Source organism: Tubulanus polymorphus, chromosome 12 (assembly GCF_964204645.1).
Source record: "Tubulanus polymorphus chromosome 12, tnTubPoly1.2, whole genome shotgun sequence".
Lineage (NCBI taxonomy): Eukaryota > Metazoa > Nemertea > Palaeonemertea > Tubulaniformes > Tubulanidae > Tubulanus > Tubulanus polymorphus.
In genome coordinates, this window is record NC_134036.1 from 9,131,469 (window position 1) to 9,139,825 (window position 8,357).

At 39.9% G+C, this 8,357-nt stretch overlaps 1 long non-coding RNA gene across 1 annotated transcript; it reads left to right on the top strand.

The window, feature by feature from the left end:
• Positions 1-431: 431 nt before the first annotated feature.
• LOC141914326 (uncharacterized) lies at positions 432-2,232 on the top strand. The gene is made up of 3 exons (XR_012620775.1): positions 432-547; positions 728-838; positions 2,092-2,232. It is a non-coding gene; the product is annotated as an uncharacterized LOC141914326 (long non-coding RNA).
• Positions 2,233-8,357: the final 6,125 nt, after the last annotated feature.

Genomic DNA, 8,357 nt, shown 5'->3' on the forward strand with positions numbered 1-8,357 from the left:
TCAAAATGATACCATCCACCAACCTTTCGGCGACCTCTTCTGCCGATGCCGTCTTAAGCGGAAATGCCTCCATATATGATGAAAAAGTTTCAATACATGTCAACACATATTTATGCCCCTTGTCAGACACCGGAAAGGGACCCACCATATCCATAGCAAATTTATGGAAAATTGGCTCCACCCGTACCGTTTGCATTGGAACCTTAGTAGCCTCTTTTGCAGACAACCCTTTCCGTTGACAGACATTACATCGTAAGCAGAAATCCTTTACATCGTTAAACATACCATTCCAATAATACCTATTTTTCAGACGCATATACGTTGACTTGATGCCACTGTGTCCTCCAAAAACCTCATGTGTTTCTTGCAGGATTTGTAAGCGAAGTTGTTTTGGTATCACATAGCAAGGAGAGAAGTGAGCAGATTGGCGGCGATTTAAATGTTGCAAGTATTGAAGACTATCCTTGTTGTCCAGAATATACCTTTCGTGCGACAAGATTATTCGTCGTGCCAAACGATCATTTTTTGGTAATGATCCGTCTAATAGGTAATCAATGATAGGTCGTAACTCATTATCTTTACGTTGTTCCATAGGCAAATTCACCAAGATATCATCGTTACCTGTGTCAACAGCCACTATTTCCGGATACCTTAATCTAGACAAGAAATCCGCATCTGCATGTTGTACTCCTGCCCGATACTCAACGTCATATTGGTATCCTTGTAGGAAGATGCACCACCGTTGTAGCCGACCTGAGGCGAGACCATCGACCTCCATCTTTTTTAACCACAACAGTGCTTTATGATCTGTGACCACCGTAAAAGGATTTCCATACAGGTATACTTTATAATACTTAATGGCTGAAATGAGCGCCAGACACTCCCGCTCACTAGCGGAATATGCTTGTTCTTGTTTTGTTAGCGCTCGTCCACCGTATGCAATTACGTGTTCTTGACCGTCGTCTCCTTCCTGTACAAGACAATATCCCATCGCAAAATTTGATGCGTCGCAGTGAACCTTGAACTTGCGTTTCAGAGAAGGATATGCTAACACGGGTGCTGTTATAAGTGCCTGTTTCAAGTCATCAAACGCTTTCTGACAATCGTCAGACCATAGAAATGGTATACCCTTTATCGTCAATAGTGTCAATGGTCGTGCCCGCCCCGAAAAGTTCTTAATGAATTTTCTATAGAAATTAGCAGCCCCTAGGAAAGACCGAACTTGAGTTTGATTTGTAGGCACAGGGCAGTTTCGAATCACATTTACTTTCTCGGGATTAGTTCTAATGCCATCCCCGTCTAAATAGAAACCCAAAAACTTACAGTTTGGTCGAGCAATAAAACATTTGCTGGGTTTAAGTGTCAACCCCGCCACCCGTAATCTTTCAAAAAGTTGGCGTAAATGTTGTAAGTGATCCTCCCAACACGTAGAAAATACTAAAAGGTCATCTAAATAAACCAAAACAGAGTCCCCTAATGAATGTAAGAGGCGAGCCATAATGGATTGAAAAATACTAGGGGCCGATGCTATGCCCATGGGTAATCTAGTAAATTGGTAATGACCAGTAGGCGTTACGAACGCCGTTTTGTGACGAGACTCTTGTGAAATCGGGATCTGAAAATAACCACTTCTTAAATCTAGAGAAGAAAATATTTTTGGCCTAGCGGTGCCACACATAGTTAAGGTGTCAAAGATATGAGGTATTGGATGTAATGTTTGCAATTTTAATACCTTATTTAATCGCCTAAAATCAATACACAATCGATATGACCCATCTGGTTTTGGTACCAAAAGTGCGGGAGAACTATAATTTGAATTTGAATCTTCAATAACGCCTTGCTTTTTAAGTTCATCAATCTGCTTATCTAAAATATCCCTCAACGCTAATGGAACCCGATATGGTCGTGACCGAATAGGCACCTCATTTTCAGTCTCAATATTGCATTCAACCCCCTTTGCGGTTCCCAACTCCAATATCCCTTCTGCAAACCTATCTCTGTATTCTTCCAATAATGATTTTAAATCAGCTTTTTGCTGTACCGATATGTCTCCCGTTTCCACACTATCTAATATATCGTTTTGATTTTCAGGTTGAGGCGTGGAAATACCTTCACTATCAATTGTCATATATGACCCGTCTGCGATAGGAGCATCTAAATCGATGAGAGTAACATCTCCTAAAATGGCACCCTTTTTTAACCGTTTTGAATAATTTGATGGATTACACACTTGCACAGGTAATACCCCACTTTTAATATTAGATATACTAGCCGCACCCATAATACCATATTTATCCCATAATCTAGCGGACTGTTGAACAAAACCTACACCGTCCTTTCTTCCCGTCCCCTTCATTTTTGCTTTTATCTGCACCTGTGTACCAGGCGGAATTGTGACCGTATCGTTAGCTACTATACAAATTTGTAATTGTACCTTTGCCCCCTCGTGAAGAGGTATTGAGTGACCGGATGACAGATGTAGGAGCTTTCTCGGAGTGTCAATAACCACACCCTGACTGTTAATGAAATCCATGCCTAGAATACATGGGTGAGCCAATTTCCTTAATATCAGAAATTCTTGCTTAACAACCCTTGATTCCATTTTAAGATTTAATTTAACAATACCGAATATTTCTAATGTACCCCCATCAGCTACCGTAGCATATTTATAACCGTCATATTCTAACGGCGTTACTAATACCGTGGATCTTAATTTCAAAAAGTATTCATATGATATGACACTTCGAGTTGCTCCTGTATCAATCAAAACATCCATCCGTTCATCAAAAATAACACAATTTAAGGACAGTGGGCGCTCAGAGCATAATACTTTTGGTTTTTCTTTCAAAATTTTCTTCTTTGTCAAGTTTTGTTTGTGAGATTTCAATTTTGTCTGTGAGCGCCCACTATCCCCCGTTATCCCCGATCCTACCTCATACAATACTTGGGCATTCTCTGTTTGTATAGCTCTGGACAGCTGCCCTAAGCCATCCTTGCTACAGCCCTAATTAGTCCGCTGTTGTCGATTCGTATTCCGACGGCAATATCTGCTAATATGTCCAGGTAAACCACATTGATAACAAATGATGTTTCTATTTTCCGTTGCGAAGGTAGATTTCGCTGGCCCCCTGCAATTTCTAGCCATATGTCCAATTATGTTACACCTGTAACATCGACCTCTAAACGTAGGGTAACGAAATCTATTGTTTGTAGCTCCATCTCGCGCGTACGTAATCGCTTCAAACGGTCGTTGAATTCCCGTAAGAGCCCGACTTTCCTGTGCCATCGTCTCCTCCTTTCGTTGTTTAATTTCTAGCTGATTTATTCTTGTTTTCAGTTCGTCCCACTCCGCGTTGGCTGTCTCGACTTGATGAACACCAGGGCCATCTATTTTCAACATCTGGACTACGTTACTAGCCATTTTGATGGCTTTGTCCAGATCCTCTGGCATTTGCGTCCAAACGATTTTGCGAATGTCCGCGGAGAGACCGTCAATAAACGTACTCAACGTCACATGCGCGGGTAATTCCAATTCATTCGCTCTCCGTTTAACATCGTCTGCGAAATTGTCTACTGTTTGGCCTGAAACCATGCGCATGTGTTTCAGCTGGTGAGTTTTTAGCATTTTTCGATCCGGGTTATTATATCGCTGATTAAACGCTTGTAATAAATCATTCCACACGCGTTTCTTATCTTTATCGACACCTAAATACCAAGAGCGAGCTTCTCCCCTCAAAAACAAGGGAAAGCTCCTCAGTATCTGACGGTCACTCCATGCCATGAGTTTTACGTATTGTAAAAATGCGTCTAACCATGGTTCCGGATCATTTGTTCCGTCAAAATGTTCTGGTTTCAGCCCGCTTACGCCTTTCGGGACAATGATTATTTCATCGTCGCTATCATTGTCGTCGTCTTGTCCTACAGCCGGATTGGCTGGTCCCACGGCCACTTGCTGTCCCGCGTTTGCCATCCCCAACAGTTGTGCTTTTCGTTTAACGGGTTGGTTATAAAACATAAACCAGAGTTTTTATAAATCGATTCAAAGTTTTGTATAATGTCACTCACCACTAGCTTGGCTGCGAGACCGGAATTCTGCCGCTATTCTCCACCAGTGTTGTGGGGGTCCTCTGTCCCAGTGTCCGGGTGACGTGTGTTGACCACCTGCGTTGTTTGCGTTTCACCAGCGTAGTTCCTTGGGGTTCTTCTCATATTAACTACAACTAGCTTCTTCTATCGATCCAGATCTTTATTCTTATACTCTCTTCTTACAATCTTCCTAGCACGTCCCCTCTAAACCACTAGCTCAACCGACCCAGCTCTACCGACCAAGCTTTCGACCCCACTGCATTAAAACCCTCCCTTTTTATACTTATTCTTCCTTCGCTCGTGACGTATATTTCCACACCGCTTGGCCTCATCGCCAGAGACGTCTTATTCTATTACTACAGTCCTACTGGCCATGTAAATCATTTCTACGTGTGTTATACGTCACGAGCGCTAAATTTATAACTCAACTTTCCAGAGCTCAAGGCTGCTGCTATAACAAGCTTTCCCACGTAGACACCCACGTCACTCTCACCTATCTTCTATGCTTCTCTCTTATGTGTGACGTAAGTATTCACGTAAGTCGCCTGCTAACCGCAACTACTGCCTTGAACTCCGGCTTATTTCCCACTGTCTAAATAGGTAATTTATTACTCCAATACATCAACGAATCAATAAACTGTCGAACTCGCATTTCATAATCGAATGCTGCCCTTTTTTCTTGCCGGGATTTAGAATCATTTTCTGATCGGGATTGTTATAAAAGAATCTTAAATTTTTTTCAAATTGAAATTCAGAGCTGCTGAAGATACACCGTGACACCAGTTCCATCCAGTTCGAGATTAAATATTACTTTTGAGAATTTGATTCAATAAATTGAAAGTTCCTGAAGGAACCAGAGCCTGCACGCACAAATTGATATAATATCTGCCACACATTGAAAGTGAATTGAAGAAGAGTTGTAAGATTGACATGAATACACTCTGACTATTATTCATTATTCATTCGATCATCGGTTTATCGGTGTATGACATTAGCATATATCTACGATGCATGCGATTGATCTAGTCACCTTTGAGCGGATTGAAAATCAAGTAACATTTTTTCAAATCCGCCATTAACTGTAGTTTATAAATGAGATTGGCCTCGGACACAGAACGCTATTCTAAAAAATGAGGACCAATCATCACTCCGAAAACGATAGACTAGATATCATTTGAAAAACTAGTTTTAAGTCCTTGTTAATACTTAACACCAGATAATAAGAAACCATCCTGTTATGGGTTTAGGGCAGGAGTTAACGATAAATGAGATAAACATAAACGGATATAATTCAAGGTCCAAATAGATCTAGATATAACAGTTGATTATGAGGAAAAAAGCCAAATTTGCGGTTACGCAGTTTTGAACAGCTTACATGTATGTTCAAATGTTTGCGTCTATTAAAAATATCGATACGGGAAAAATCAGTATCTATCTTTAAATCATTCATATATATATATAGTCAAATGTACGGTTCGTTGATAGATAACACAGTAATGCTTATGTTAGTTTTGAAGCCGGTTAAAATAAATAAATACAAAATATAAATTTGCTATTTAGATAGAAGGATGATCCGTATTCTAAAACTAGATCCGCGCCAGGCCCCGTTGGACTTAAAATTTGATACAGTTTTGTACCATCATAGACCGTCGCATAGCCACACTTATATTTATACATTGGGTATGAAATATTAACACGAATAACATTTCTAAACCGTGAACGATTTCCCCAACGTGCTTTTTAAACGCATTTAGTAACAAGTTTGTTTCACTATAGCGGTAAAAATGTTAACAAATTGCATTAATCAATGTATCCTACTGAATTTCAACTGAATTCGGCGATTTGGTGATTCGGAGATATTCAAACACCCGGTTACGTTCGTCGAGTCCGCCTTCTGGAGATAACGACTTTTCTATAGACCACATGCCATAGGTTTATAGTGTGCATCTATTTTTAAAAAAAGACTGTCTTTGAACTCGACTCGTTTAAGTTCAAGTTAATTTATTCAATGGAAAAGAACTCAAAACCTTGAAGGCCGATGAAGTAAGCACATGAGGAGAGCGCATGGCTATGTTTTTGGAGCAAGTGTTGTGCAAGTGATTCGAAGGCAGTATTAGATTCTAAATTTCCACGTGTTTAATCTGACCAAAATATTGATTAAAGTTTCATAACAACGGCTACGGCGCGTGTCTCCTTCATTTCATGTTTTCGATTATATCAATTTGGAGTGTTGCATAAGTGACGGAATGAAATGAAATCTGAATGAATTAATTTTGTCCTAAACTTTTGAAACAGTTTTGACTACTCCAGAGAATGTTTGAATGTCTATGCTCTGAAGATAGGTTTTGTGATTTTGTGAGTTATGAATATAGTTGCGCACAAAAAACAACCGTAATATAACCAGAGAGATGCACTATACTAAAGATTAAAGAAATAAAATCAGCCTTGTCGATGATAAAGATTTATGGCGGTGATCCTCAGGCCGGGCGGATTGAGAGGGGTCCGAGGGGGTCCGTATCCCCCTCCATAAATTGGAAGGTCCATACAAACGTCTACTCCAAGAAATCCTAAGTGACCATTTTTAAATTAAGGTGAATTAGAACACAAACAGAAGTGCAAAATGATGAATATACGATGGTATTGTGATTGTGGTCGTGGTGTTGTGTATGTTACGATTATTATCACGGATTTCATTGTTCAACTTCGTTGAAATCTTACCACATTCTTCTCTAATTTTCAAAACGTTTCTATAGTCGAGTAGCCCCTAACGGTCGGATGTCTATGTAATGTCGTTGTGCGTGTTGCATCGTCATTACAGTAACATTTAATATGGTTCCTTTTTACTTTCCCGGACTCCACCCCTACAAAAGTCCTAGATCCACCCCTGATCCCGACATGTTTTATTTTCGATTGAGTCCAGAGTGGAACTTTTGCTGACGAGAGTGGGGGGGGGCTCTTTCAAATCCAGCCAACCCTAGGCCTGCTGATAATATTGTCACATTGGTTAGGCACACTGTAAAAAATAATTCCGTTTAAAAACGGTAATTCCGTCGGCAGCAATTGGGACACATAGAGATTCCGTCATTTGATGGTAATAAAAATGATGCCGTTTTTTCACGTTATGTAAAAACACAAACCCGCCGTTCCGAAATGGCTGTACGCCGTATTTTCCTGTCTGAATTACCGTCAGGAGCTGATGAGCGCCCGTATACCGGAGGCAGCCGCTGCGTTTAAATACGTTACTGGGCCGTTAAAATACGGCGAGATTACCATTAAAATGACCTCCATCCAACGTGAAATAACGATCGAGCACCGTCCAGAAACGGCAGAATCGCCTGGCTGATCCGACATGCCACCGTCCTCCTTAGCTGACCTTTTGACCCATTCTGGAGATCACACCCCACAGACCCTTCGAATCGACAGTAAAAGGCACCTCCAACATAAAAACCTCCAGGATACAGTAACAGAAGAAAAAAGGACACAAATTGAAACCCCCGACAGGATGCCTGAATTGAGACTCCTTTAAGGGGCAAATTTCCAATGCCAATTCTCCTATCATAAGGCTTAAAAATGATACCTTGTTTCTCCTAATCGGCCGGGTCATTTTGTAAACTGCAATCAAATTTTTAATCAGTTCATTTCTACAACTGCTGGGTCTGTTATTGTTAGCCTGATATCATGATTTCGAAAAGGCGGCCGGCCTGGTCACCTTTTAATATCAGCAATAAGAAACGAGGTATCAATTTTTGTTAGCCTAATGCTTAAATTTGTGCGGGGAAGGGGTTTAGAAATTCGGGAATCCATGCATACATATAATACATAATACAGTAGTAAAATACGCTTTATGTATTTATTTCAACGAGTTAAAACTATAACTTCAATACAAATTAAAATTGGAGAGTGGGCTTTACCCTGTTTAGAATTACACAGAATTTAAAAATGCGCGACAAAATTAAAAGCAAAGATTTAAAAATAATAAGATGAAGAATTAATACATATAACATGTATAATTACAATTATCTCCAGTATTTCCTTTTCTGAAACCACTAACCCAGACAAAAATATGATTCCCCGAATGTGCGATTTAGGCGCCGAGTTAATTAAAAGAAAAACATTATGGTATACACTGTACCACAAATTTCTGTATAAACATGTACTTCATGTACATAATCATGTCAAATAAATCCTGTTTTCACATTCGAGTATGTTTAAGTGACTAAAAGATTTCTCATTTCAGTCTATAGTGAAATATTTCTCTCACAACAACTACA